Source organism: Bos indicus, chromosome 1 (assembly GCF_029378745.1).
Source record: "Bos indicus isolate NIAB-ARS_2022 breed Sahiwal x Tharparkar chromosome 1, NIAB-ARS_B.indTharparkar_mat_pri_1.0, whole genome shotgun sequence".
In the NCBI taxonomy this organism is placed as follows: Eukaryota; Metazoa; Chordata; class Mammalia; order Artiodactyla; family Bovidae; genus Bos; species Bos indicus.
In genome coordinates, this window is record NC_091760.1 from 84085989 (window position 1) to 84113331 (window position 27343).

The following is a 27343-nucleotide window of genomic DNA, read 5'->3' on the forward strand; positions in this document are numbered from 1 at the left end:
TTTCTGAGAACTTTTCCATGAACTAGTCCACAACACCATAAAATATAAACTCTTTGTATGATGACAGACTAAACGATTTACACAAGAATGTCTTAGGAATATGGGACATTTCAGAGCATCTTTTTGGCTTCCAGGTGTAATTCAGTAGATTTCATTTTCCCGTTTTACACAAAGTATTTTAACTAGTAAAGACAAGTTTAATCACATTTCAAAATACAGTATCTAGTATAGGTTTAAGATTTATCGTAAGTGAACTAATGTATAAACAAAGTGAAAGTGAAGTCGCTCAATCGCGTCCGACTCTTTGCGACCCCATGGACTGTAGCCTACCAGGCTCCTCTGTCCATGGGATTTTCCAGGCAATAGGCCTGGAGTGGATTGCCACTAAACATAAAATTGACTGAGTTCTTTTAAAAAATTAGCAGATATCAAAGCATTGTTATTCCCATCACTAAAAGGTAGCAAATAAGTAGGCATCTCTGGACAAAACAAGAGGAAAACACTTGTCCCAAAGAAATGTAATGATGGAAAATAATACCTACATAATTTAGTGGATGCAAGGGTGATTGGAGTCTCAATGACTGACTGCCAAAGTCACACAATTTGCCTAGAAAAGCTAGTATCCTTTTCTTTCTCTCCCTCATCTTCTTCAGGAGCTTTACTCCTAGAGCTACACTCTCACTTGAAAGGAAGATTTTTAAGATAGATTCTTCTGGTTAAGGGTATTCTAGAGTTTACTTCCAACTGTAGAACTCATAAATGTTGTAGACCTAGTTTTAAATTGTTAGGTAGATTTAAAAACTACATGGTTTTGGCCTATGTTCCAGAAAAATGAATGGAGATAACTTATTTCAGTGTCCCTGGGACTGGCGAAACTGTAGAAGGGAGACTGAGGAGATCTGTAAGGGTTAGAAAGGAGTGTGTCGATAGTTTATTTGGTAACAGAAATGACTGTGATGCTGTCTTCCTATATGATCTTGTTCCCTGTTACTCAGGTGGTCTAAGTGACCTCTGGTTAAAGGAAAATGATTTATATTTCCTAATAACGATGCTAAGAGTTTATAAACATTATAAATATAATACCTTTCCAGCATTTGCTTGATCAAAGCCCCAGTTTTTCCACACCTAAAATAAATGGAGAACAACAACATATAAGTCAGATAGTAATTACTTCATGTACAATTGGCATTATTTACTAATACATTGAAAAAAGGTTTTAATAGATTTCAATTTGTGACTAGAAGTTAACTTCTGCATAAAAAACCAATCCTGATTAACAATTCCTTACAGTGAATTAAAAATTTTACTCTATACCTAAAACAGTTTCCTTATTTATCCAATTCCTTTCTTGACAATTTTATCCTGCAGTAAGGTTTCTTGAATGAAAGATGAGTAAACAATGGTGGAGTTGAGATGATGAAACATTCCTATGGTAACTCTGCATTGGATATTTGAAGAATGTCTGATAATAAAGTTTCACTTGAATCTGCAGTCATTAAATAATTCTGAGTTGGTTTATCAATATTACTCAAGGCAAACAGTTCAGTCATTGTATTTTATGTACCTATGAAATCAATAAGAAAATCTCAAGTATTTTGGGAAATTCAGGAAAAAACATTTCAGTTTTTAATTGTTATCTAGATTATCCATACAGAATCATTATGCTAATCAAATAATTACATCTTTTAATATATAAATGTATATTTCTTCTGTTTCTTTATCTTATGGACCCTAGTACCTGTAGAAATCAACCAATTGAGCACAACTCTGTGTGCGTATGTTGGAAAGAGAGGAATGCTTCTGAGAAAATACTGGAACCTTGAACTGTGCACAGAATACCAACAGTGTTTAACTACAAGTACTTCTGGTTTCTGGCCTAGATATTTATAAATAGAACTCAAAAATTCTTAACAAGTTTAGGCAAATTCAAATGTTGATCTCAAAAACCAAGATACAAACTACTGATTTCTGCATGTATTAAAAAACACACATCTCCATACCTGGATTAAGCTTTGACTGTGAGGTGAATGTTACCTTGTTTCCTTATTTGCAGAAGTCAGTCTAACTTGTGTGTACTTTGGTAAAGAATATGTCAACTTGGTCAAAATAGGGGATTGTTAAATCTTAGCTAAATAAGTATTTTTTCCCAAGAAAACAATAAAATCCTGAGCCTACTCAAGTCAATTCAAGAAACAATTCTAGAGAGCCTACCCCTCTGTCTGGCACTGGGGTGGTGAATATCGGATTCAGATCCAATTTTAGATGCTGTGGAGTAGGCTAAGATTAGAATCTAACAAGAACTCAAAGATTGATACTAAAATAGATTTAAATTCTCAATGTTTCTCTTGCAGAAAACAAACTGTTTCTGCTAGAGTGCAAACTGGAATAGATTCTCTCATGCCTGATCTAGTCTAGAATTATACCTTAAGGAACGGATCAGATCAGATCAGATCAGTCGCTCAGTTGTGTCCGACTCTTTGCGACCCCATGAATCGCAGCACGCCAGGCCTCCCTGTCCATCACCAACTCCTGGAGTTCACTCAGACTCACGTCCATCGAGTCAGTCATGCCATCCAGCCATCTCATCCTCTGTCGTCCCCTTCTCCTCCTGCCCCCAATCCCTCCCAGCATCAGAGTCTTTTCCAATGAGTCAACTCTTTGCATGAGGTGGCCAAAGTACTGGAGTTTCAGCTAGAAGGGCAAGGCAATTCACCTGGGCATTTTCTGGAGGGTTTTTAGGTAATACTTACCAACCTAATAGTTAAGGCCAGGGGACAGGGGAGGTCAGTGTACAAAGTCCAAAGGAGATATATAGTATCAGAACTGATCTTAAAATGTAGTTGTACTGCAATCAAGTTTATTTTTCCTTTAGAATACAGGAACCCTATACAAAGAAAGAAGTTACTATCAGCCTTAAAATCGTATGGATTAGTAAGGGGCTTACAATGACTAATAAATTCCAGATGGCAAAGGAAACCAACAGTTTTGACTAACATGGTCCAACAACCTGTGGTAATGAACTGCCACTAGCTACATGCTATGCTCCACACTACTCCCATTTTCTCAAACTGAACTCTAAGTGAAGACTAACACAGCAGAGACAGCAAAAAGACTAATGAATAAAAGGTTTATCTTTAAAGATAAACAGTAGCTCAACAGAAGGAAAGCCAGAAAATACTGTAACATAGAAATTCGTTATTTAAAAATTACTAGAAAACCATATTTAACATTGAACTATCTGAAACCAAGAAGTTTTTTCACCCCATTTTCTAAAACGTTGATTTATTTGAACCATTCCATTTAACGGCCACTTTAAATTTATACTCTTAAACTTTCAACTTAAAACTTTACTCTTGGAGTAGTGGTTCCCGAAACAAATTTTACAAATGCAATATTTAAAGTCCAGTCTTCAAGGTGTTATTTTCAACATTTCTATTTTTCTTCTGAAACCACCAATAACCTATTTACACACCATACAATACCAGAAACCAACAAAAGCTTTACATTTCTTTGTCTAGAATGATACCAAGTTATTATTCCTTGTTTACATGAACCTCAAATAGTCAATATATTATTACTTTAATGAGAGAAAGAGAAATAAAAGATATCCAATGATGAAAAATTTAGGAGTGCTTAAATAGTGTGTCAGACTGAACAATTATGGTTCTATAACTGAAAAAAGAATACTGTCTTCTCTCATATCATAGAACAAAAAAATTGAATTTCTCCATTCAGTTTTTCTCCCTTGTTTTAAAACTTTTGGCTATTAATATTCCCAAACCCCAAAGGAAGAAAAAAATTGTTTATCAGACATCATACATGGTTTAAAGCTATACTACCAAACCTACTTGTCATGTAAGCTTAAATGTCTTTGGTTTTATCTTGCTAGAAACGTGCTTCCTTTAGGTATTTAATGCATTGTTTTATTTTAAAATCTTAAGACCTATAGATATATAATATAGTTATGTTTTCTTTTAGCAAAAATGTTTTTGGTTCTATTAGAATTAATTAAATCTACAAGGACACCATCCGGTACTCTGTCACTCGAACAAGTTTGAGATCCAATTTTTTACTACATGGCTGCTCTATGTACAAAAGCACTTCTAAGTCAGTGATTTTTATCTACCTTGTGGTAACACAAATGATTTGCAGAAGTATGTTTTAGAAAGCACTGAGTAACGAGCAAAGCCTAATGACTCTTAGTTATCAATTTAGTACTTTAACATGTGCCAAATGCTAAAAAATGGTAGCCCTTAGGTGATAAATTTAGGCAGAGTGACAAACTTTTTTTAAAAAAAATCTAGGCGATGGCACCCCACTCCAGTACTCTTGCCTGGAAAATCCCATGGACGGAGGAGCCTGGTAGGCTGCAGTCCATGGGGTCGTGAAGAGTTGGACACGACTGAGCGACTTCCCTTTCACTTTCATGCATTGGAGAAGGAGATGGCAACCCACTCCAGTGTTCTTGCCTGGAGAATCCCAGGGATGGGGGAGCCTGGTGGGCTGCCTTCTATGGGGTCACACAGAGTCGGACACGACTGAAGTGACTTAGTAGCAGCAGCAGCTTAGCTAGCATTCTTAACAGGAGAAAGAATAAAGGTTTCAAATTGTCAACAATTGTCAAGTGGCCATATACTGTTTTAGTCAAAACAGAATCATATAAAATATATATGCTTATATATTTCATATACTTATGAGGATATACTAGAATATTTTATTTACATTTTTATACAGTTCACACCTAAATATTTATTGAAAAAGGATGTCCCAAATTCCTAGGTAAGAAAAAAGTATATACAAAAATAACTGCAGTCCCTCATTTAATAAATAGTATTTTTTGTTTTTCACAGGCTTGACCTTTGGGTTTTAAGTAAATGGCAAAAAAAACAAGGAAGCTAAAACAATGTTTTTGAAAAGGCATTAAGTAGTTTTAGCAACTTGGACAAAAGCCAAGAAAGTTTAAATTAAAGCTGATAGTAAGCTCCAACTCAGAATATTATTTCTTCTTCCTGTTTAGAGACTAAGTCACAGGCTTTGTCTGGATAAGAAGGCTTATGAGTGGTGGTTTTATTTTTTATAAAGGTTAGAGGTTTCCATCTTGTACTTATTTAGAAATGTTAAATGCCTTCAATGCACAAGCGATGAGGCAGTTCAGGATCACAGAGGCTGCTCCTTTTGGTGTAGTCATTCCAACTTGAATTTTAAAAATAAATTAAGAAAGCATAACCAACGAGAACTATTCAAATGCAATTCTTTCTTCACCCAAGGAACTCAATCTACCTTCTACAGAAATGTACTTTCTTGGGTGAATTCCTACAGATTTATAGGGAAAAAAAAAATCTGATAAAACCCTAGTATCCTATTAAATCAGATTAGGAAAACCACATCTTCAATACACTGTGGCTAAAACAATTGTTTTTATAGATTTTATAACTGTCATCATAGAAGAGTGAGCTATGATGTTTGTTTCCACGAACAACTCATCTAAACCCGGGTACAGAATTCACTTTCTGGAGGGGGTGGAGGGAGGATATTATCAAGGTATCTTTTTTTCCAATTTTAAACTTTTTATTTTGTATTGGGGTACAGCCGATTGACAAAAAGTTGTGGTAGTTTCAGGTGAACAGAGAAAGGACTCAGCCATACAAAGCTATCTTAAAAAAAAAAACAGAATTCTAATTTCACATTTTAGGTGACAGGAGGCAGATTTTTAATCTATTTCCCGTACTTAACAAAAACCAACCTCGCTAGTGGGCCTAAACGGTCTTAGCTGCAAATACTAAGACACGATTTTTAAAAAGCTATTCAAGAGAGCAAATGATTAATCATTAAACTCCACTAAAATTAACTGAGAAAGAGTCAATCTGCCTTAGGAGTTGACTGTGAGGCACTCTAAAACGTGGTGTTAGGGTGCTGTGAAAGTCGCTCAGCCGTACTGGACTCTGCGACCCCATGGACTGTAGCCTGCCAGGCCTCAGGTCAGAATACTGGAGTGGACAGCCGGTCCCTTCTCCAGGGGATCTTCCCAACCCAAGGATCGAATCCAGGTCTCCCGCGTTGCAGCCGGATTCCTTACGGTCTGAGCCACCAGGGAAGCGCTATTACAGAACAGGGAAACACTAATTCGCCTGAGGGCTCTTTCCACCATCTGGGCGGACTAGGGGACCGAGTTAAAGAAGGTTAATTATCTGGTCCTCCGCGGGCCCCAGAACTGCCTACAAGCTCAGACAGAAGCCGTGGCGGCCACCCAACGATGGCGGGGCAGCTGGTCCTCGCGCCGGTAGGCTCGGGCGCGGAAGCGCGCGCCGCCGGCAGCTGCGCTCTGGCCTCAGCTGCAGAAGAGGCAAGCGCGCGCTCCCGCGTGTCCTCCAGATCACCTTCAGCGGGGCGGGTAATAACAGCCTGGGTACGTCCACCCAGCGACAAGACACCCGCCAATAAACACACAGAAGACGCCCCGTCGTCCCGCCCTCAAGCATCCGCAGGGCCCCAATCCTCGCGGCCTTAACAGTCTTTGCCCCGAGAGTCCAGAGCCTGGGGGCGGGGCCGTTAGGAACTAAATTAAGAAACCCAAGCCTGGAGTGGTGGGAAGGAGGCGAGGTTAGGCGGGGACTCCCGTCAGCAGCTCCCCCGCTCCCCCGCCCGCCTCGGCTCCCGCGGGGCTGTAGTTCCAGGGCCCGGATCCCGGCGCTGGCCCCGCGGCAAGCAGCGGTAAACAAAGGCTCCCGGGCGGTGGGGGCGGGGGTAACGGTCAGGCGACGGCGCCGAGCACGTTTCGCAACCGCTTTAAAAGGACTTCTCTGGCCCCCAGCCCTGGGACCCACCTTGACCCCGTCAGTCCTCCCAGTCTGGAACTGTCGCCCCCACCAAACGCGAAGGCTTGATTTCTGACTCTGCATTCTCAGCGCTTCCTTCGGTTAAAGAAGAGCAGCGCTCCGTTCGAAGCCCATCCACAACATGCGAGACCCCTCTCCCCCGGCCTTGTTCTCCAGCTGCCCCTAATCCCGCAGGCGGCGGGGTGACTGACCCGCACCTGCTAGCCCCCGCCCCAGAGGCCATGCCCCTCCCAACCCGCCCCCGGCGGGCGCGCCAGCAGCGTCGCGGTTCCGGGGCGGTAATGCCAGCCTTTCAGTGCCCTTCCTTTCAGAGTGTCGTTACGGAACCGGGCCTGACGACCCCCAGGAGACTCCGAGAGACCCCCCTCGCCGCACACAAGGGCCCTGCAGTCCCAGCTGCGATCTCTCCTCAGACCCTCCTTCTCTGGCTTCGAGAGGCCGGCGGCCGTTGGCTTCCCTCCTGCAGACACCCCCGTAGGCATGACCTGGGCCGCCCCTCCGCCCCCGGCTCTGGCCGGTTCCTTGTCTTTCGGTCAGTCCCGGATCTGTCATCCCCGGGTACCTCTCGGCGAAGGCTGGAAGAAGCCAGCAGCAGTGGCCAACAGCGGCGGCCCCCGCGGTCCCTGAGCAGCCGGCGGCGCAGCACTCTCTCCAACGCCGGCGTCTCCTGAAGCCACCAGCCCTTCCACAGCTCACAACAAAGGAAACATGTGACCGCCCGGGCCAAAACACTGAGCGTCACGCACCTCTGGCCAATCCGAAGGGGCGCCCCCGTCCCGGGGCACCCTGGGAGCTGTAGTCCCCATTCCGAGGGTGGCCGCTCTGCCGCTAGGATTTCCCACTATAGTTCGGGTGTCGGGTGCGAGGCTTAACAAGATCCCATCCAAGGGCTGCTGATTCAGAAGCAGTTTTAGGTAGATACAGGTTAAGGAAATACATACGTCTTAGGAGACTTGTGGGAAACTCAGTCAGGTGTTTATTGCTACGTCCCAAGGCAAAATCTCATAACCAAGAGTTTTCAGAACTCTAAATTTTGGGGGACTGGGCTCAGAGATCTTTTCATTTGACCCTTTGGTATACAATCGGGAAATATGAGGACCTGAGAAGTGAAAGGGACTAGAACCCTGGTAGCTAGACAGCGCAGGGAAACCAAATTTCTCTGTAAATCTGTTACTGGCACCTGTGTCATCCTGGGTTGTTGTTGTTTAGTAGCTAAGTTATGTCCAACTCTGCGACCGCATGGACTGCAGCATGCCAGCCTTTGTCCTCCACTATCTCCCCGGAGTTTGCTCAAATTCATGTCCATTGAGTTGGTGATGCTATCAAACCATCTTATCCTCTGCTGCCCTCTTCTCCTTTTGCCTTCAGTCTTTCAAGGCATAGGGTCTTTTCCAGTGAGTCCGCTCTTCCCAATAGGCGGTCAAAGTATTGGAGCTTCAGCATCAGTCCTTTCAATGAATATTCAGGATTGATTTCCTTTATGATTGGTTTGATCTCCTTGCTGTCCAAGGGACCCTCAGTAGTCTTCTCCAGCACCACAATTAAAGCACCACCATCAAAAAACCTGATGCTGGGAAAGATTGAGGGCAGGAGGAGAAGGGAGCAACAGAGGATGAGATCGTTGGATTGCATCATTGACTCAATGGACATAAGTTTGAGCAAACTCTGGGAGGTAGTGAAGGACAGGGAAGCCTGGCCTGCTGCAGTCCATGGGGGTCACAAAGAGCCAGGCACAACTGAGTGACTAAACAACAACAGTAGCCTTCTTTATGCTCCAGTGCTCACGTTGTGTAGATGACTACTGGAAAAACCATAGCTTTGACTATACTGACCTTTGTTGGCAAAGATTACATTTTTATTTTACACTCATATGCAAATCAAAGTTATCACAAATCCCTGTTTTCTGAAGCAGGTGCTCCAAAAGACATTATTTTCTCTCTTTGTTTCCGCTAGTTTTTTCAAAGTTGAGTGTATCTCCAAATTTTGAAACATTTAACTAGTTTTTGGTTTCTGATATCAGAATTACAACTTCTCTTTCTCCCTAAGGGCTTCCCTGATGGCTCAGTTGGTAAAGAATCTGCCTGCAATTCAGGAGATACCAGTTTGATTCCTGTGTCAGGAAGATCCTCTGGAGAAGGGATAGGCTACCCACTCCAGTACTCTTGGGCTTCCCTTGCAGCTCAGATGGTCAAGAATCCTCCCGCAAAATGCGGGAGACCTGGGTTTGATCTCTGGGTTGGGAAGATCCCCTGGAGAAGGGAACAGCTACCCACTCCAGTATTCTGGCCTGGAGAATTCCATTGACTATAGTCCTTGGGGTCGCAAAGAGACAGACAGGACAAAGCAACTTTCACTTTCTTTCTCTTCTTTCTTTAGGAATACAGTCAAGACTTTGCGACTTTCACTTTCTTTCTCTTCTTTATGAATACAGTCAAGCCTTTATGAAATAAGAGGACATGCATGTTCCAGTGATTGGAGGTGTAAATCCTGGTAATATAGAATCTGCCTCTTGAGAAATTTGTATGCAGGTCAGGAAGCAACAGTTAGAACTGGACATGGAACAACAGACTGGTTCCAAATAGGAAAAGGAGTTCGTCAAGGCTGTATATTGTCACCCTGTTTATTTAACTTATATGCAGAGTACATCATGAGAAACGCTGGACTGGAAGAAACACAAATTGGAATCAAGATTGCCAGGAGAAATATCAATAACCTCAGACATGCAGATGACACCACCCTTATGGCAGAAAGTGAAGAGGAACTCAAAAGCCTCTTGATGAAAGTGGAGAGTGAAAAAGTTGGCTTAAAGCTCAATATTCAGAAAACGAAGATCATGGCACCCGGTCCCACCACTTCATGGGAAATAGATGGGGAAACAGTGGAAACAGTGTCAGACTTTATTTTTCTTGGCTCCAAAATCACTACAGATGGTGACTGCAGCCATGAAATTAAAAGGCGCTTACTCCTTGGAAGGAAAGTTATGACCAACCTAGATAGCATATTCAAAAGCAGAGACATTACTTTGCCAACAAAGGTCCATCTAGTCAAGGCTATGGTTTTTCCTGTGGTCATGTATGGATGTGAGAGTTGGACTGTGAAGAAGGCTGAGCGCTGAAGAATTGATGCTTTTGAACTGTGGTGTTGGAGAAGACTCTTGAGAGTCCCTTGGACTGCAAGGAGATCCAACCAGTCCATTCTGAAGGAGATCAGCCCTGGGATTTCTTTGGAAGGAATGATGCTAAAGCTGAAACTCCAGTACTTTGGCCACCTCATGTGAAGAGTTGACTCATTGGAAAAGACTCTGATGCTGGGAGGGATTGGGGGCAGGAGGAGAAGGGGATGACAGAGGATGAGATGGCTGGATGGCATGACTGACTCGATGGACGTGAGTCTGAGTGAACTCCGGGAGTTGGTGATGGACAGGGAGGCCTGGCGTGCTGCGATTCATGGGGTCGCAAAGAGTCGGACACGACTGAGCGACTGATCTGATCTGAGAAGGCTTGTGTCCAGGCCTTTTAAACATGATTTTTAATCCTCTTTTCCATCTGTTAATAAAAATGAAATTACCTACCATTTATTGGGTTTCCTTCTAAGCTGCAAAAAGAGTGCTAAGTACTTTGTATATATCCTTTAATCTTCATAATTACCCAGCAAGAGAGTGTATCCCATTTTACAGGTGAAGAAGTTAAGCCATGGAGAGGATAAGGATTTAGCACTGGTCACTCAGTTATTGTTTTTTCAAAATTAAAATGTTTAAAAAATATGTATTTGATTGGATTGGGTCTTAGTTGCAGCACACAGGATCTTCACTGAGTCATGTGGGATCTTTCGTTATGGAGCATGGATTCTCTAGCTGTGTCACATGGGCTTATTTCTCTTCGGCCTGTGGGATCTTAATTCCTCAACCAGAGATTGAACTTGCGTCCTCTGTACTGCAAGGCAAATTCTTAACCACTGAACCACCAAGGAAGTTCCCCCCATTTTTTTTAATTATTACTTTTTATTGGAGTTTTGTTGGTTTACACTTTGCTGCACAGCAAAGTGAATCAGTTATATGTATACACATATCCCCTCTTTCTTGGATTTCCTTCCCATTTAGGTATTCACAGAGGACAGACTAGAGTTCCCTCTGCTATACAGTAGATTCTAATTAGTTATCTGTTGTATCCAATACATAGTAGTGTGTATGTGTCAATCCTGATCTTCCAATTCATCCCATCCTCCTTTCCCCCTTGGTATCCATAAGTTTGTTCTCTGTGTCTCTATTTCTGCTTTGCAAATAAGGTCATCTGTACTATTTTTCTAGATTCTACATATGCTTGATATTATACAGTATTTGTTTTTCTCTTTCTGACTTACTTCACTCTGTATGACAGTTTAGGCCCATCCACATCTCTGCCAATGGAACAGTTTCATTCCTTTTTATGGCTGAGGTCACTCAGTTATTACGTGTTGAGGCTGGCATTCACACATTTAAAAATAATTATATAAATATAGATACACAATTGTCTTTCTAAAAAGTGTATTTACAAAGTTGCTGCTGCTGCTGCTGCTAAGTCGCTTCAGTCGTGTCTGACTCTGTGCGACCCCATAGACGGCAACCCACCAGGCTCCCCTGTCCTTGGGATTCTCCAGGCAAGAACACTGGAATGGGTTGCCATTTCCTTCTCCAATGCATGAAAGTGAAAAGTGAAAAGGAAATCGCTCAGTCGTGTCCCACTCTTTGCAACCCCATGGACTGCAGCCTACCAGGCTCCTCCGTCCATGGGATTTTCTAGGCAAGAGTACTGGAGTGGGGTGCCATTGCCTTCTCCGGTTTACAGAGTTAAATATTTTAAATCTAATAGTGCAACAGTAGTTCTGTCTCCAATCCTTCCTCAGTTCTGATTTACCATAGGTAACCAGTTTCAACTATTTGACCTATTCTGATATTTACATTTATCTTTCCATATGAAAGTGTAGTTGCTCAGTCATGTCTGACTCTTTGCAACCGATGGACTGCAGCCAGCCTTCTCTGTCCATGGAATTCTCCAGGCAAGAATATAGTAGTGGATAGCCGTTCCCTTCTCCAGGAGCGCTTCCTGATCCAGGGATTGAACCCAGGTCTCCTACATTGCAGGCAGATTCTTTACTGTCTGAGCCACCAGGGAATGACATATGGCTATTTCCTACTAAGGGAGCTGTCATCCCTATTCTGCATCCTTCCAATATCATAAATTTATGGTTAAATAATTATTTAATGTTTATGTTATAAGATATGTATTTATTATTGAATGATAAGATTAACAGTATACAACTTACTTTCTTGGACGGCTTTTCATTTTTTCTTGGGTAGGCAGGCAGCTAAGCACCTGTGGGGCCTCACTGCCGTCACAAAGTTCCAACTCCCTGGCAGTGCATTTAAGGTTCTTCTTGATGCACCTTGAGGCCCCACTCCGAATCCTGAACACCAGCCTCAGTGAACTTCCCACAGGACTCTTGCCCAAAGAGCTCTTGCTGTCTGTCTCCAGACCATTCCCATCTGTATCCTGCTCCCTAGGCCTCTTATACTCTCTCCTCTCTTTCACCCCCTTTACTAGGCTAGCTCCTGCTTTTCCTCCCAGGAGTCAGCGTGTGGATCCTCTCTCTTGGAAACCCTCCAGTCCTCCTCATTGCCCTCTGGGCTAAATATCTCCCCTTGTCTTCCCACAGCAGCTGGTCCTTACCTCCTTCCCAGCAGTTATCATACTGATTGTGTGACATCACCCTAATGCAGGAGTTAAGGGCTCTCATTCTCTGTGCACCTGAAAATCTGTGTACTGCTTATAGTCAGCCCTCCACACATCTCTGTTATCTGTATCCCTGCTTCCATATACACAGATTCAACCGACCCTGGATGGTGTAGTACTGCAGTATTTACCACTGCAAAAAATAAATCTGCATATAAATGGATCTTTGCAGTTCAAATCCTTGTTGTTTAAGGGTCAACTATATTTACATGCCTTTCCCAACTGAGTACTCTCTCAAATTCCTGAAGTCAGGGATGATGGCTTATTCATTTTGTGTTGTAGTATACCTAGTGTCAGACTTTATTTTTTTGGGCTCCAAAATCACTGCAGATGGTGACTGCAGCCATGAAATTAAAAGACACACCTTGGAAGGAAAGTTATGACCAACCTAGATAGCATATTCAAAAGCAGAGACATTACTTGGCAACAAAGGTCCATCTAGTCAAGGCTATGGTTTTTCCAGTGATCATGTACGGATGTGAGAGTTGGACTGTGAAGAAAGCTGAGCGCTGAAGAATTGATGCTTTTGAACTGTGGTGTTGGAGAAGATTCTTGAGAGTCCCTTGGACTGCAAGGAGATCCGCCAGTCAGTCCTAAAGGAGATCAGTCCTGGGTGTTCTTTGGAAGGACTGATGCTAAAGCTGAAACTCCAATACTTTGGCCACCTCATGCGAAGAGTTGACTCATTGGAAAAGACTGATGCTGGGAGGGATTGGGAGCAGGAGGAGAAGGGGACGACAGAGGATGAGATGGCTGGATGGCATCACTGACTCGATGGACATGAGGTTGAGTGAACTCAGGGAGCTGATGATGGACAGGGAGGCCTGGCGTGCTGCAATTCATGGGGTCGCAAACAGTCGGACACAACTGAGTGACTGAACTGAACTGAACTGGTACTAGTAGATGTTCAGTTGGAGAAGGCAATGGCACCCCACTCCAGTACTCTTGCCTGGAGATGGGGGAGCCTGGTGGGCTGCCATCTATGGGGTCGCACAGAGTCGGAAACAACTGAAGCGACTTAGCAGTAGCAGCAGCAACAGATGTTCAGTATGTATCTGTTAACTGGCAGGTGGATCTCTACTTCTTAGGTTAAGGGGACTTGAGAGGGAAAAAAAAAGTGCCTCGAGACCACTTGGGATCCACTTGAACTGATTTGCACGGTGAGGTCCTCAGATTCTCTTGGGGCAAATGGCTGCGAGTTGATCAGTCACTGAGAGTGGAAGGGAGCGAGGGAACTCACAGGACAGCAGCCTCAAGAGACAGGCCTATTGGTGGGTGGGGAGCTCCTCAGGCAACCCCCAGAATAGAGGTGCTTTCGAGGTTGGTAGAGGGCCCTGGGATCTATGCCTACCCTACACATCAGTGAGCACCACCACTGGTGGCCTTGTCCTCAGGTGGGACTGGAATAGAAGCTGAGCTGTCAAGTCCAGCGCAATCTGCTGAAACTGATTGTTACATGAGTTATTAATTTTTATTAAAAAAATTTTTTTTTAATTTATGGCACATGCAATCTTAAGATCCCCAACCAGGGATTGCATCCATACCCCCTTCAGTAGAATCGTGGAGCCCTAATCACTGGACCACCAGGGAAGTCCCATAACACGATATATTTTATGCAGTGTTTACAATCCAGGTCAGCTTAGTCATTTGAAGGAGGCAGCTACTCAAGAGTGAGGGGAATCAGACAGTTTTCAGAACTGTTTCCTCTCCTTCCAGGGATACAGCATAGTGCTCTCTATTTTGTCTTCTTGCACATCCCACATGGAAGCCCATGTTTTACTCTCCAGGGCGTTCATGACAGCCTTTATGATTTGAAGGTGGCCAAGCATCCAGAGTTCCTCCAGCCATGCTTTATTGCACTCCAGCCTGCTCCTCTTCCGCATGGAGATGATGGTTGGGAGGTAGTAAGTCATCACTCCCTAAACATACCACACGCTTCCAGACCACTCTGCCTCTACACCACCCTGCCTCTGCTCTAGGTCCCTTGCACTTGAAGTCTCTCCATCTCTAATTCTAGGAGAAATATTGGTCATCCTTTAAGGTTTCACTCTGATGCCAACTGTTCTGATCCTCTCCTCTCTCCCTCACCTGTTATGAAATTGTGCACACCTCCCACATCCTTTATAATGTGACACTAGCACTGTATTTATACCAAGCCCTTGAATGCAACTGGATTCTTCAACCAGCTCTGTGCTTAGCACATTTGTGCCACCCCTGCAATAAAAGCCCCAGCTGCAAAGCACTGAAGAGCAAAGATATTAGAAAGAGAGGTTTTCACAAAGAGGGTTTCACAAAGAGAGAATACATGGCATCTCACACCACACAGCTCCATAACAATTCCTCTTGCACATCTCTGTGGCCTCACCTGCGCTCCTCCTCAGTACCAGCTACTTCTCTTTTCCCACCACACACCCTCTCTCTGGGCCTTTCTCCAGCCACAATCTTGGGGTTTCTCCCTCTCCACGATCTCTACGTGATCTCTTCCTCCTAGACAATCCCCTCGAGCCCTCTGCCTCCATCTCTTTTTCAGTAATTTGCATTATTCACACTCATCACCTTTCAAACAACAGAGTTCCATTCTTCAGAAGACTGAGACTACCATAAATAACAAAGTATCTCAGCATGCCCCACCCTACCCTGTTTTCCTCCACAGACGCATTTAACACCTCAGCTAGTCTGTTACACAATACCTCCTCAGAGTGCTAAGTGCAGACATGAGTGAACACAGTACACTATTTGCTCATGGCACCTACGCCTCTCCAGTCTTGAGGCCCACCCCTCTCCCTTCTCTGGTAAGAGAGGTGACTCATCTCTGCAGCTCTTTTGGACGCAGAGATCTGACTCTCTCCAGCTCTATAGTTACCAGGAAGGGTTGTCCCACTCCGGCCGAGACAGCCATAGACCCCACTAGGCCAGTTAAACCTTAGGGTCAAACATAATAGCATTAGGATTTAACCAGGTAGACATAGTTGGAAAATTTTCCATTTTGAGATCTGGGAAAAGAGGTGAGTTTTCTGTCACCTGGAAAGTCAGCTCCCTACCCTCTCTCCTGAGTTTTCCTTCTGAAACAAAAGTGTTTCTTCTGGGAATGGAGTGGGAGGGTGACAATCCTTGCTTTCTTCTGGAAATCATCTTTCACAGGTTGAAGTCAATGGGGTGCCAGAAACTGTTACCTAGGTGGCCTTGGATCCTGTTTGTGACCAAGCTTGCCACAGCACATGCAGGTAAGGATGACTGATTATCACCGTGAGCCCCGGACTCTGACTTCAGGAGACTGGGGCATACTTGCATCTCCTGGCACAGGATGCCAGTCCCTGTTTGTTTCCGCTTCAAATGGCAACCCACTCCAGTACTCTTGCCTGGAGAATCCCATGGACAGAGGCACCTGGTAGGTTACAGTCCATGGGGTCGAAAAGAATCCGACACGACTGAGCGACTTCACTTTTTTTTTCAAGGACATCTGATTTCACCCCCTCTCTTCTTCCTTGATTACTTCCTCAGTTATGAGAATTAGGGTGGGCCCTCTGGTCTCTGAAGAAACGTGATATTTTGGAAGTGACTCCTGCCCTGACTGCTCTAGGTAGGCCTGATTTGCCAAAGGACACCTCATAGCACCTTGTCACATGACTTGCTGCAAAACCATCTCAGGTATTGTTGCAGGAAGGAGGACCCCTTCCAGGGCCCAAAACTGGGCTCTTGTCTAACACTCGGAAATGAATTGTCCGAGGAGACACGTGTGCTGACAAAGCAAGAGACTTTATTGGGAAAGGGCACCCGGGTGCCGAGCAGTAGGGTAAGTGAACCCAGGAGAACAGCTCTGCTGCGTGGCTCGCAGTCTTGGGTTTTATGGTGATGGGATTAGTTTCCGGGTGGTCTTTGGCCAATCATTCTAATTCAGAGTCTTTCCTGGTGGCGCACGCATCGCTCAGCCAAGATGGATGCTAGTGAGAGGGATTCTGGGAAGTGAACGGACAACCGGTGTCTCCTTTCGACCTTTCCCGAACTCTTCTGGTTGGTGGTGGCTTATTAGTTCCGTACTCCTTATCAGGATCTCCTGCCATAAAACAACTCATACAAATGGTTACTATGGTGCCTGGCCAGGGTGGGCGGTTTCAATCAGTGTACTTCCCCTAACAGTATCAACACATACAGAAAGTGTCTTCTGCTTCTGGTGTCTGCCTGTTTTAAACAATGATCATAATGCCACTTCTAGTGCTGCTTAGCATCTTGTCTCAGTCATAGGTGGCTGTGAGTCCATATGGAATTCCTGCTGCTGGTCCCAGCAGACTTTGCCTCCATCTCCAGTTTCTTGCCACCCCGTGACATTTAAGAGGCATGTACTAACTCCAACTTGATCTTCCTCTGCTGGCTCTGGCACTGTCCTTCCAAATGCCTGCAGTTTCTGACAGTGTGTCTTGTCCATCTTTGGTTCCCTCTTGCTTGATGGGCAGCCTTCCAGAAATCTTTCAGCAGGTATAAACAGGGCTGGACCTAACCACGAATATCTGCAGCAGACGTCTCCTGTTCTAGAGAGATTCCATCCAGTTTCTTTCTTTCTTTTTTTTTCCATCCAGTTTCTTAAGAAACTGTGTTGGCTGAGGCTGGCACACCTGTCTCCAACCCAAGAATTCTCAGTTTAGTAAGCGTGCCTATCACTGTGCTCATTTTAGGCTATCAGAAGCATCTGTTGTGAACAATGCAACCTCCCCAAAACCTGAATGCAGGTTCCAGAGCAGTTCCCACACACTGCTAGTCCAGGAGCACCCTAATTTATGCTATATCATTTTTCAGTTCTTTACCTAGCTTAGCACTTTGACAGTCATATTCTCTGTCTCCCTATAAAGACTTGAAATCTCAGGTATTTCCACTGGGGCTTTAGACTTGAAGAGTCTAGGTTCAAAATTTAGCTTTGTTTCTTACCTGTATATATCCTTGAGTAAATTACTTCTTCTTCCTCAGTTTTCTCATCTGTAAAAAAATGAGGATACAAATACCTACCTCATTGAATTGTTATGAGGACAAAATGAGAAAAAAAATACAGTTCCTGGAATATAATAAGTGCTGAACAGCAACCAAAATTATTACTGTATTATTATTGTCCCTTCCCCCACCAATTCTAGCTATGTCCTCAGGAATGCCTTATCCTTTGCTTTAGGTAGGCGAAAGAAGGAGAGCAAGGAAGAGTGGAAGAACTTATAACCTCTATAATCTAGATTTGATAAATAAACATGAAGAAATGAAGTGATTTAGAAAACCCAGAACCCAAAACCAGACTTTCTGAACACTCACCAGGATCCTGTCCTCTAACTTCTTTTGTCTGGGCATTTGTAATATTTAAAAAAGAAAGAGATTGCCCTTAAGATGTAGAAAAGCGGTTTGCTTCTGGTCATACAATATCCAAACTCAAAGACCACTGAGATTAAACCATGGTTACCTTTGAGTTGTAGACCAAGGGACTAGGAGTAGGGGTGGAGGGAGACCTTTTTGTTTCTGTCAGTAAGCTTTTTTTTTTTTTTAATTATTTTTTGCTATGCTGGTTCTTTGTTGCTGCATGGGCTTTTCTCTAGTTGCAGTGAGCAGGGGCTATTCTCTAGTTGCGGTGCACCGGCTTTTCATTGAGGTGGCTTCTTGTTGCAGAGCATGGAGTCTAGGGCATGCGGACTTCCGTAGTTATGGCACCTGGTCTCAGAAGTCATGGCTCCCAGGCTCTAGAGCACAGGCTCAGTAGTTGTAGCACACGAACTTCGTTGGTCTGCAGCATGTGGGATCTTTCTGCATCAAGAGTTGAACAGTGTCTCCTGCGTTGGCAGGTAGATTCTGTACCACTGAGCCACCAGGGAAGCCCCTCAATAAGCTTTTGACGTTAAAAGACAAATAAACAACTGTGCACAAATATACATGTTTCAAATTAAAAAAAAAAAAAAAAGTTTTAAAAAGCCTTTCCCTAACTGATGAGATTAAATTAAGCACCCTGCTAACTATTGTGCAATCTCCTTTGCTTCCAGCCCCAGATCTCTCTGTAACTGGCCTAGAAAACTGTGAGGGCTCCCAGGTCACCAGCACACAGGGACAGATTCTCTGACCCTGTTTATGACAGCATCGCAAACACATACTTAACATATTTTGGAAAGGCTGCCTGCTTCTATTACTGGTACATGAAAGTTTTGCTCCGGTAGCAAATCTCTAAATTTAGATGCTTTTCAGGATGAACTCTGAATGATCTTTGTCCCCAGCACTAGTCAGGAATTGGAGGGCACCTTGCTTTTTATTTATCAATTTAAATACCAGAGGTGATGTTTTATAATGTGAAATGTTTGAAGATTGCCATATTATTGGAAAATATAACAAACACAAGGGAATATCTATGATTTCTCCATTAGGCTTCTCATAAAATTTCACCTTGGGTTCCTTTTTTATTTCCTTGAGTGTGCAAATAATTATTATATTAGAGTAATATATCATAATAGTACTTTGTACACTCAAGTGAAATAAAAACAAAGCCAAGGTAAAAATTCTTATCCTAGTAACTCTATGGAGGTGATTAGAATGAATCCGGTTTAGGAATTTAGTTCAAGACGCTTAAATGTTGTCATTTTATTTGAAGAAAAGACAATTTGACTAATGAGAGAAATTTAAGGAATGCTGAATTTAATGGAGAATCAGCTCCTTGAGAGATTGGCCCCAACAGAATATTTTTTTGTTTGTACAGTCAAAGATATTTTTTGTGTGTGTACAGTACAAGGTATTTTTATATTTATTTTAAAAATGTTACTGGGGTTTACTTGACAGTACAGTTTCATGATTTGATGTACATATATATTGTGAAATGGTTACCCCAATCAAGCTAATTAACATATTTAACATAATTAACATATTAAACATAATTAACATCAGACAGTTACTGGTTTCTTCTTTTCCTTTTTTATCACAGACGTTTATTCTTAAACATATAATAGATTCTAAGACAACACTTCATTCTAGCTATAGGTGGCAACGGTTATGGCAGGGAATCCAAATGTTTAAACAGGAATAGAATTAAAACTCATTATCGCCTCAGGCACAAGGAACAACTTAATTTTTGCCAGGGTTCTAAATTCCACCTGTGATCTGGGGGCCCTTCCCTGCGGCCTTTGCTTTTAACTCTCCAAGTTTCTTCTGCTCCTCTGTTTTTGATTGAACACCTTATCTTCCTTGTCCATCTTCTTGGCCTGCTTGGGCTGCTTCAGGGGCTTCTTACCACCTTTGCAGCTGGACATGGTGCCTGCCACCCCTTTCCCGGCTTCTTTTCCTTTTCTTAAGTGGCGAGAAGGGGCTTCCCAGGTGGGAAGGGAAAGGTATATAAATGACTATTAATTCCCAGGTGGCTCAGTAGTAAAGAATCCACCTGCCAAGGCAGGAGACAGCAGGAGATGTGGGTTAGATCTCTGGACTGGGAAGATTTCCCCTGGAGAAGGAAATGGCAACCTACTCCAGTATTCTTGCCTGGAGAATCCCATGGACAGAGGAGTCTGGAGGGCTACAGTCCATGAGGTTGCAAGAGTCAGACACAACTAAACAACAACAATAGAAGCAGAGAACAGAATGGTTCTGATAGGAGCTGGGGTTGGAAGGTGGCAGAATGGAAAGATGTGGATCAAAGGAGGTAAAGTTTCGGTTATGCAAGGTGAATAAGTACTAGAGATCTAACATGTGACAACATGAATATAGTTAATAATATTTTACTGTATACCTGAAGTTTGCTAAAAGTGTAGATGTTAAGTGTTCTCACCACATGTGGCTGCATGCTCAGTCATGTCCGACTCTTTGTAGCCCTCCAGGCTCCTCTGTCCATGGGATTTCCCAGGCAAGGATACTGGAGTGGGTTGCCATTTCCTTCTCCAAAGGATCTTCTCAACCTAGGGATTGAACCCACATCTTCTGCGTCTCCTGCATTGGCAGGTGGATTCTTTACGGCTAATCCACCAGGGAAGCCCTCTCTGCTTCTAGTTTCAGCATTTTTTAGACTCCACACACAAGTGATGTCATTAGGTATTTATCATTCTGTGTTTATTTTCACTTAGTGTAATGTCCTTTACATGCATCATGTTGTTGCATATAGAAGATTTCCTTCCTTTTTAAGGCTGGATAATATTCCAATTCATGTTTATACCCAACAGTGTTTCTTTATGGAGAGTCAAGAAGGTAACTTTGGATTCAGATGGACTGGGTTCAGATCCTAACTTTGTTACCACTGACACAGTGATAGTGAATGGTTTATTTAGCTGCTCTGATATTCAGCTTCTTTGTATGAAATATAATAATACTGTCTTCCTATAAGAATTAAATGGCTGCTTCTGGTAAGGGCACATAGACCCCAACAAACAGTTAAGTATTATTCAATCAGGACATAATGGTAGATATTATTTTGTAAAATATAATAATAATTACTATTATGACAGGACATGATGATGCACTGACAAATCTTCGCAAAGATCTGTTTAACAAGAAGCAACATGGGGTAATGGAAAAAATACACAGAAAAAAGAGGAGTCCTAGGGAGCCCTGCCATAACTTAGTCACACTGCACACCTCACCTAGTCTCCTGGGGTCTCAGTTTCCTCATCTGTAAAAGGAGCACTGTGCTTTGCACCCATGAAGTTGTTTGGCTAAAGTATTTCTAGAGGCCTGTCTAGTTTTAGAAGTACAGGAAAAAATCTGTGAATTTTTTTGATTGAAAGGACTTCAGTGGAAAAGTTCTTTCGTTTTAACAAGCACCCAAATCAGGACATTCCTGGGGGCATATAGAACTCTTTAGGAAAGAGCTGGGTGGATATAAGAGGTCACGAATGACCAGAAATCACGTTCCAACTCTGAGAGTGAAAAGCCTGCTTGATAGGGTAATGGGATTTGGGGAGGACGCAGCTGCTTCCTTTGGGATCAAACTGAACTCGGGTCCTCGCCTGAACCTTTAAAACAACTCTCCCACACCCTCCCCAAAGCCTTTCCCGGCTGAATTCCTGGATCAGTGCCACCTGTCCCTGCAGCCCCACCACCCTCCCTCTAAGTCACCCCACTCCTGTGCCTCACCTTAGTTTGCCCTGCTCACAGCCCTTCTTATGAGACTCATTGCTTCCCCAAATTTAACCCCAGCTCTTCCTATTTTTACTTCTCAACTCAGGAACTTCTGGAGTACATAATCACATGCCCTAGGGAATTATGACAGTACTGGCTCTCACTCTCCCTCTTACCTTCTCATTATTAATCTCTTGCTTTAGAAAGAAGAAATACGTAGTTTGTAAAGTTCCTTTCCTCTAAATTTTAAAGTATTATGTGCCAACTGTAAAAAACTTGAGAGGGATAAGGAAGAAATTGGATATCATTTATAATCTTTCAACCCAAAGAGAGCTACGTGCTAGCAATATATTTCCAATCTTTTATTCCTTTGTATCTGTATTTATAGTGTATCTATAGCTATTTATTGGAGAAGGAAATGCAACCTACTCCAGTATTCTTGTCTAGAGAATTCCATGGACAGAGGAGCTTGGTGGGCTATAGCCGTTGGGGTCACAAAGAGCTGGGCATGAGTGACTAGCACTTTCTTACTTTCTATAGCTATTTATACATATTTTTGAATATTTAATAATATACATGAAAAATATACTCTTGTGTATCACCATTTAATAGGTGGCTTTCTATTTCCTTCTCTCTGATCTAGGTTGACCTCTTGGCAGTCCCAATGACACTGACCTGCAGTGTGGAACTGGCTTATATCAGCATGTTATTACTGAGATGAGTTAGAGTTCTACATGCTTAGATATCACTTCCCAAACTGACGGCGATTTAGGCTCATCAACTCTGCAGACATGAATCCCAGGACAAATTTATTGTTTTTTTTTAAAAATTTCTTCAGTTCAGTCGCTCAGTCGTGTCCAACTCTTTGCGACCCCATGAATTGCAGCATGCCAGTCCTCCCTGTCCATCACCAACTCCCTGAGTTCATTCAAACTCATGTCCATCGAGTCGGTGATGCCATCCAGCCGTCTCATCCTCTGTCGTCTCCTTCTCCTCCTGCCCCCAATCCCTCCCAGCATCAGAGTCTTTTCCAATGAGTTAACTCTTTGCATGAGGTGGCCAAAGTATTGGAGTTTCAGCTTCAGCATCAGTCCTTCCAATGAACACCCAAGTCTGATCTCCTTTAGGATGAACGGGTTAGATCTCCTTGCAGTCCAAGGGACTCTCAAAAGTCTTCTCCAACAACACCACAGTTCAAAAGCATCAGTGTTCCCTTATTTTTTATTTTTCATTTTATTTTTATATTCCTCCCTTTCACTTTTTATTAAAGAGAAATTGGCAACAAGATTAAATCTTTCATTCAAATATTACTCAGTTTCAACTGAACTAACTGTGACAGTTAATTAATACCTAGTGAGGATGTGTATTAAGCATCGGGATGGGTTAAGTCTCTTTATTTTGATGCTTTTGGGAGCTTTGCTGACACTGGGAGCTTCTGTCCTTCGTGCGAGTAGGTGTGCTCAGTCGCTTCAGTCGTATCTGACTGTGACCACACCATGAACTGTAGCCTACCAGGCTCCTCTGTCCACAGGGATTCTCCAGGCAAGAATACCAGCGTGCGTTGCCATTTCCTTCTCCATCTGTCCTTCCCAGGGTTAGCAAATCCCTACCAATAGCAAAAAATTTCCTGGAAGCGCAAACCAACCAACTCAAGATTATATCCCAACCATCTGCTTTATTAGGTGTTCACAGGACTCAGCTTTGGGCCACTGTTCCCTTGTCCTAATCCCCCCAGGGCTATGTACCTGACAACTAAGGACAGCCCCAGTGCCCCAGAGTTGACTGAAATCATTCAAACTAGCCAACCTTAAACCTGCTTACCTTTATTCCTTCCTGTGAAAACCATAATGAAAGCTCTTGCCCACATTTTCCCCTCAATTCCTCCACTCCTCATCAACCCTTCTGCTCCCCCACATGGCCCTGTTTGGCACAATGTACCCCTTTGGGAACTGTGAACAACAATCTTTTCAATGGCAATCACCTCCTCCTGTGCTGGCCTCATTATACTTGAATAATGATAAAACTTACATCATAAAACTTCCCTGGTGGTTCAGGGGTAAAGAAATCTCCCTGCAGTGCAGGAGATGCTGGAGACGCAGGAGATACGGGTTCGATCTCTGGGTAGGGAAGATCCCATGGAGGAGGGCATGGCAACCTACTTCAGTTGTCAGAAGAGTCCTGTGGACAGAGGAGCCTAGCAGGCTACAGTCCATGGGGTCGCAAAGAGTTGGACACGACTGAAGTGACTGAGCACGCATGCACATCTTAAAACAGATACTAAAGTTGACAATGACTAAGATGATGGGTGAAACATTGTGACCACGTAAGGGAACAGTCGGGCTGCAAGATGTAACCGACAGTAGTAGTCAGTAGTACCTGTCAAGATACCTGAGCCATGACTCTTCTATAAGGTAACTGCCTTGATATCCCTGGGATGCCAGGCTGGTGTAGACTTGGGAACCCAAGAAGCGAGGATCAAGGTTGTCTGAGGTTCCAAGGCAAGGATTTGGTTACAAATCATTCCCATTCTATTAGCGGGTTCAGAGTAGAACTGGCCACAAGATAAGGATGTAGAGGTTATTATTGGTTATTATTGAATTATTGGTCCAGGCACCTCATATTGCTCAGGAATGAAATTTGCCCTGGAGTGTAAGGTGAACTTGCAGCTGAGAGAGAGGTGAATATAAAGCAGAGCAGGGAGCCAGGCAGTGCTAAGACCTTTCGTTTTTTTTTTTTTATTTCACAAGTTTCCAACCTTTTTTGAAGAACTATTGGGAGCTGGGGGACTTCAGGTCTGGTTGATGGGTCTGACCCCATTCAGAATCAGAGAACTTCTATTTGAGATACTTAATGGTAACAGCAAAGCTTGGTGGGAAAAGTGTGGCAGTGGCAAGTGCAGACAAAGAGCTAGAAAGAACAAAACTGCTGAGCACTCAAATTGTCTGAGGGAGTCTCTGTGCCATTAACTGTAGCCAGGAGCTACCCAAACTCCTGCTGATGTCACCACCAGAAGTAAAATCTGACTCCTCCACACTGTTACCTTCACTAACAAAATGCTGTGTCTGTCTTGTGTGCTGAGGGCAGGACCAAGAGCTGGTGTGAGGGTGCTGGCTGGGTGGGCAGCCAGAAGGGCAGAGCTAGGAGGCAGGGGCTTGGCAGAAGCCAAGGGCTGGGTCACAACAGGCTCAAACAGGATCCGGGTGAGCTATGGTCATAAAGAGGCATTAGATTAGTAAACCATCAGAGGGAAGCTGGGTTCTCTGGTTTACACACAGATTCTGAGCCAGGGGAGTGGATAAGGCAGAAATTGAGGCTGGAGAACTAGAGACAGCACCAGGAAATTTCCAAATTTCGGGCATAGCTCTCCTTGGGTTAAGTTTTTTCTCTTTAAAAAAGAAACTGGATTAAGTTGAGTTAATCAGGGATGGCTCAGGTTTTTTAATTGAAATTTAATTTGAAAATTAATTTTTACAGACAGTTGCACCCACAGGATGGTCCTTCTAGGCCTTCAGGGAACCAGACCTTTCAGGGAAGTGCAGTGCCTGCCTGTACCCTCCCTTCCCCAGAGGCTCATGACAGATGGCAGGCTGGTCCTTTGGCAGAGGGCATTCATTTGTGCATCAGGGATCAACTTCGGATTTTTCCTGCAGGACCCAGCCTCCCACCTCTGGGGAAAGGAATGAGGGGTGGAATTATATAAAATATAGAAAGTAGTGTAAAAATATGGAATAAGCCACTCACAATTCCGCTTTTCAAAGACAGTCACCTGTCTTCTGCAACTGTGAAATAGACAAAATTACTATGCTGGATTGTTACATGAGATGAGGGAGAAGCTATTTAACATTTTGATAAGTTTCATTTGATTCTTTCCATTATGCACTTTAAGACTGGAATCACATTGTATATACATATTTTTTTCCTCACATTTTCCCTTAACAAATATCATGACTATTCTCTCTCTCTCTCTCTTTTTTTAAGGCCTACCGTATGGCTTGCAGTATCTTAGCTCCCTGACCAGGATGGAACCCAGGCCCCTGCAGTAGAAGCACAGATTCTTAACCACTGCACTGCTAGGGAAGTCCTTACAACTGTTCTCATGGTTACAACTATACTGTGTGTGCACGTGTTCCAATACAATTACCTACAAAGCAGATGATGCATCAGATTTTGTTGGGGGACAGCTGGCTGACTCTGGGTATAGAGAGTCCAATGGCTGGCCTGCCCTGGTGCAGAACAAGGGGTAGCCATTGATAATGTCACAATTGAGAATGAAAAATGAAGATGTTCTGCTCCAGGATTCAGAGGTTAATTGGTCACATTTCTCCTTAGAGGAAACTCATCATCTATGACGGATAGGGTGCTGGGGGATAAGTTGGCACGAGATGAGATCTAAACAGACTGCCTTTTGTTTAAATCTGTTTAAACCCCAGTTAGTCTGGGGTTCTCTGGGTCCATGTATCTAAAACAGTGGTATGAATTCTGTTAGAGAGGAAAGCTAAGACCTTATTTGGAAGTGAAATTCCAGGAAGCCCCAGAAAAGATGGGTGATTTTTGTTCTCTGTGACCCTGCCTTCCACTGTAATTTTGGAAGTATATGTGGGCCCTGCCTCTGGGGGCAGATTGTGTGCAGGCCAGAGCCAAGGATTTGACAAAAAAACTTTTTTAAACTGTCACTTTGAATGATTGCTTTACATTCTATCACATGATCAAAATATAATTTATTTATCCCTTTTCATTATGCTGAGTATTTAAGTTGCTTCTAGTTTTCTGTTAAAGTACTAAAAAGCAGTGGTCCCCAACCTTTTTGGCACCAGGGACCAGTTTCACAGAAGACAGTTTTTCCACGGACCAGGTCAGGGGGCTGGTTTTGGGGTGATTCAAGCTCATTACACTTATTGTGCACTTTATTTCTATTATTATTATTACATCAGCTCCACCCCAGATCATGAGGCATTAGACCCCAGAGACTGGGGACCCCTGCAATAAAAAACATGTTGTCACATAAATCATTCTCTTAAATTTGACCTGTTTTATGAGTATTAGATGGGAAGAAAGCTATTTTAACATTTTGGTGTGTTCCCTTCTAGTCTTTTTATTCAGCATTTAAAAATTATTAGAATCACTCTGTATGTATAATTTTATTCCACCTTTTTTATATTTCTTAGTAATATATCGTGACTATTCTCATGGTTATGGTTTGTTTATAGATATGATTAGGTCAGCATCTGAAAGCCTAAGTCCCTTGAAACAAAGTGAAAGTGTTAGTCACTCAGTCGTGTCCAACTGTTTGTAACCCTACAGACTGAAGCCCACCAGGCTCTTCTGTCCATGGGATTCTCCAGGCAAGAATACTAGAATGGGTTACTGTGCCCTTCTCCAGGGGATCTTTCCAACCCAGGGATCAAACCCTCATCTCTTATGTCTCCTGCATTGGCAGGTAGGTTCTTTACCACTAGCGCCACCTCGGAAGCCCTTAATGAATGGTAGTCCTTCTCTATTCTGTTTTTCTGTCACTCGACTGAACTGGGCCTGGAGTTGCCATCTCAGATAAGGCACTGCAATCATCATTCTCATAACTGGGGTATGATTCTTTTGTAGGGGAAGGAAGCCACAATCTCTCCAGGCCTTTTGATGTTTTGTTTCTTATTACGATATGCTGGATCTTCAATCTTCATTGCGGCACACAGG

At 43.3% G+C, this 27343-nt stretch overlaps 1 protein-coding gene and 1 long non-coding RNA gene across 5 annotated transcripts in view; one reads left to right on the forward strand and one right to left on the reverse strand.

Moving 5' to 3' along the window:
* Positions 1-7532, reverse strand: part of KLHL24 (kelch like family member 24) — a 37493-nt gene extending 29961 nt beyond the window's left edge. The window contains exons 1-3 of one of the 4 annotated variants that reach the window (XM_019958992.2): positions 7399-7530; positions 2755-2884; positions 1084-1125 (exon numbers count right to left, since the gene is read on the reverse strand). The gene's annotated coding sequence lies outside the window, so the exon portion shown is untranslated. Of the gene's footprint in view, positions 1-1083; positions 1126-2750; positions 2885-6824; positions 6949-7398 lie in introns of those variants that run through there. The other 3 variants (XM_019958978.2, XM_070791146.1, XM_019958985.2) reach the window with 3 other exon arrangements.
* A 7560-nt stretch (positions 7533-15092) lies between these two features.
* Positions 15093-26348, forward strand: LOC139179416 (uncharacterized). The gene is made up of 3 exons (XR_011563789.1): positions 15093-15609; positions 15746-15828; positions 25634-26348. It is a non-coding gene; the product is annotated as an uncharacterized lncRNA (long non-coding RNA).
* Positions 26349-27343: the final 995 nt, after the last annotated feature.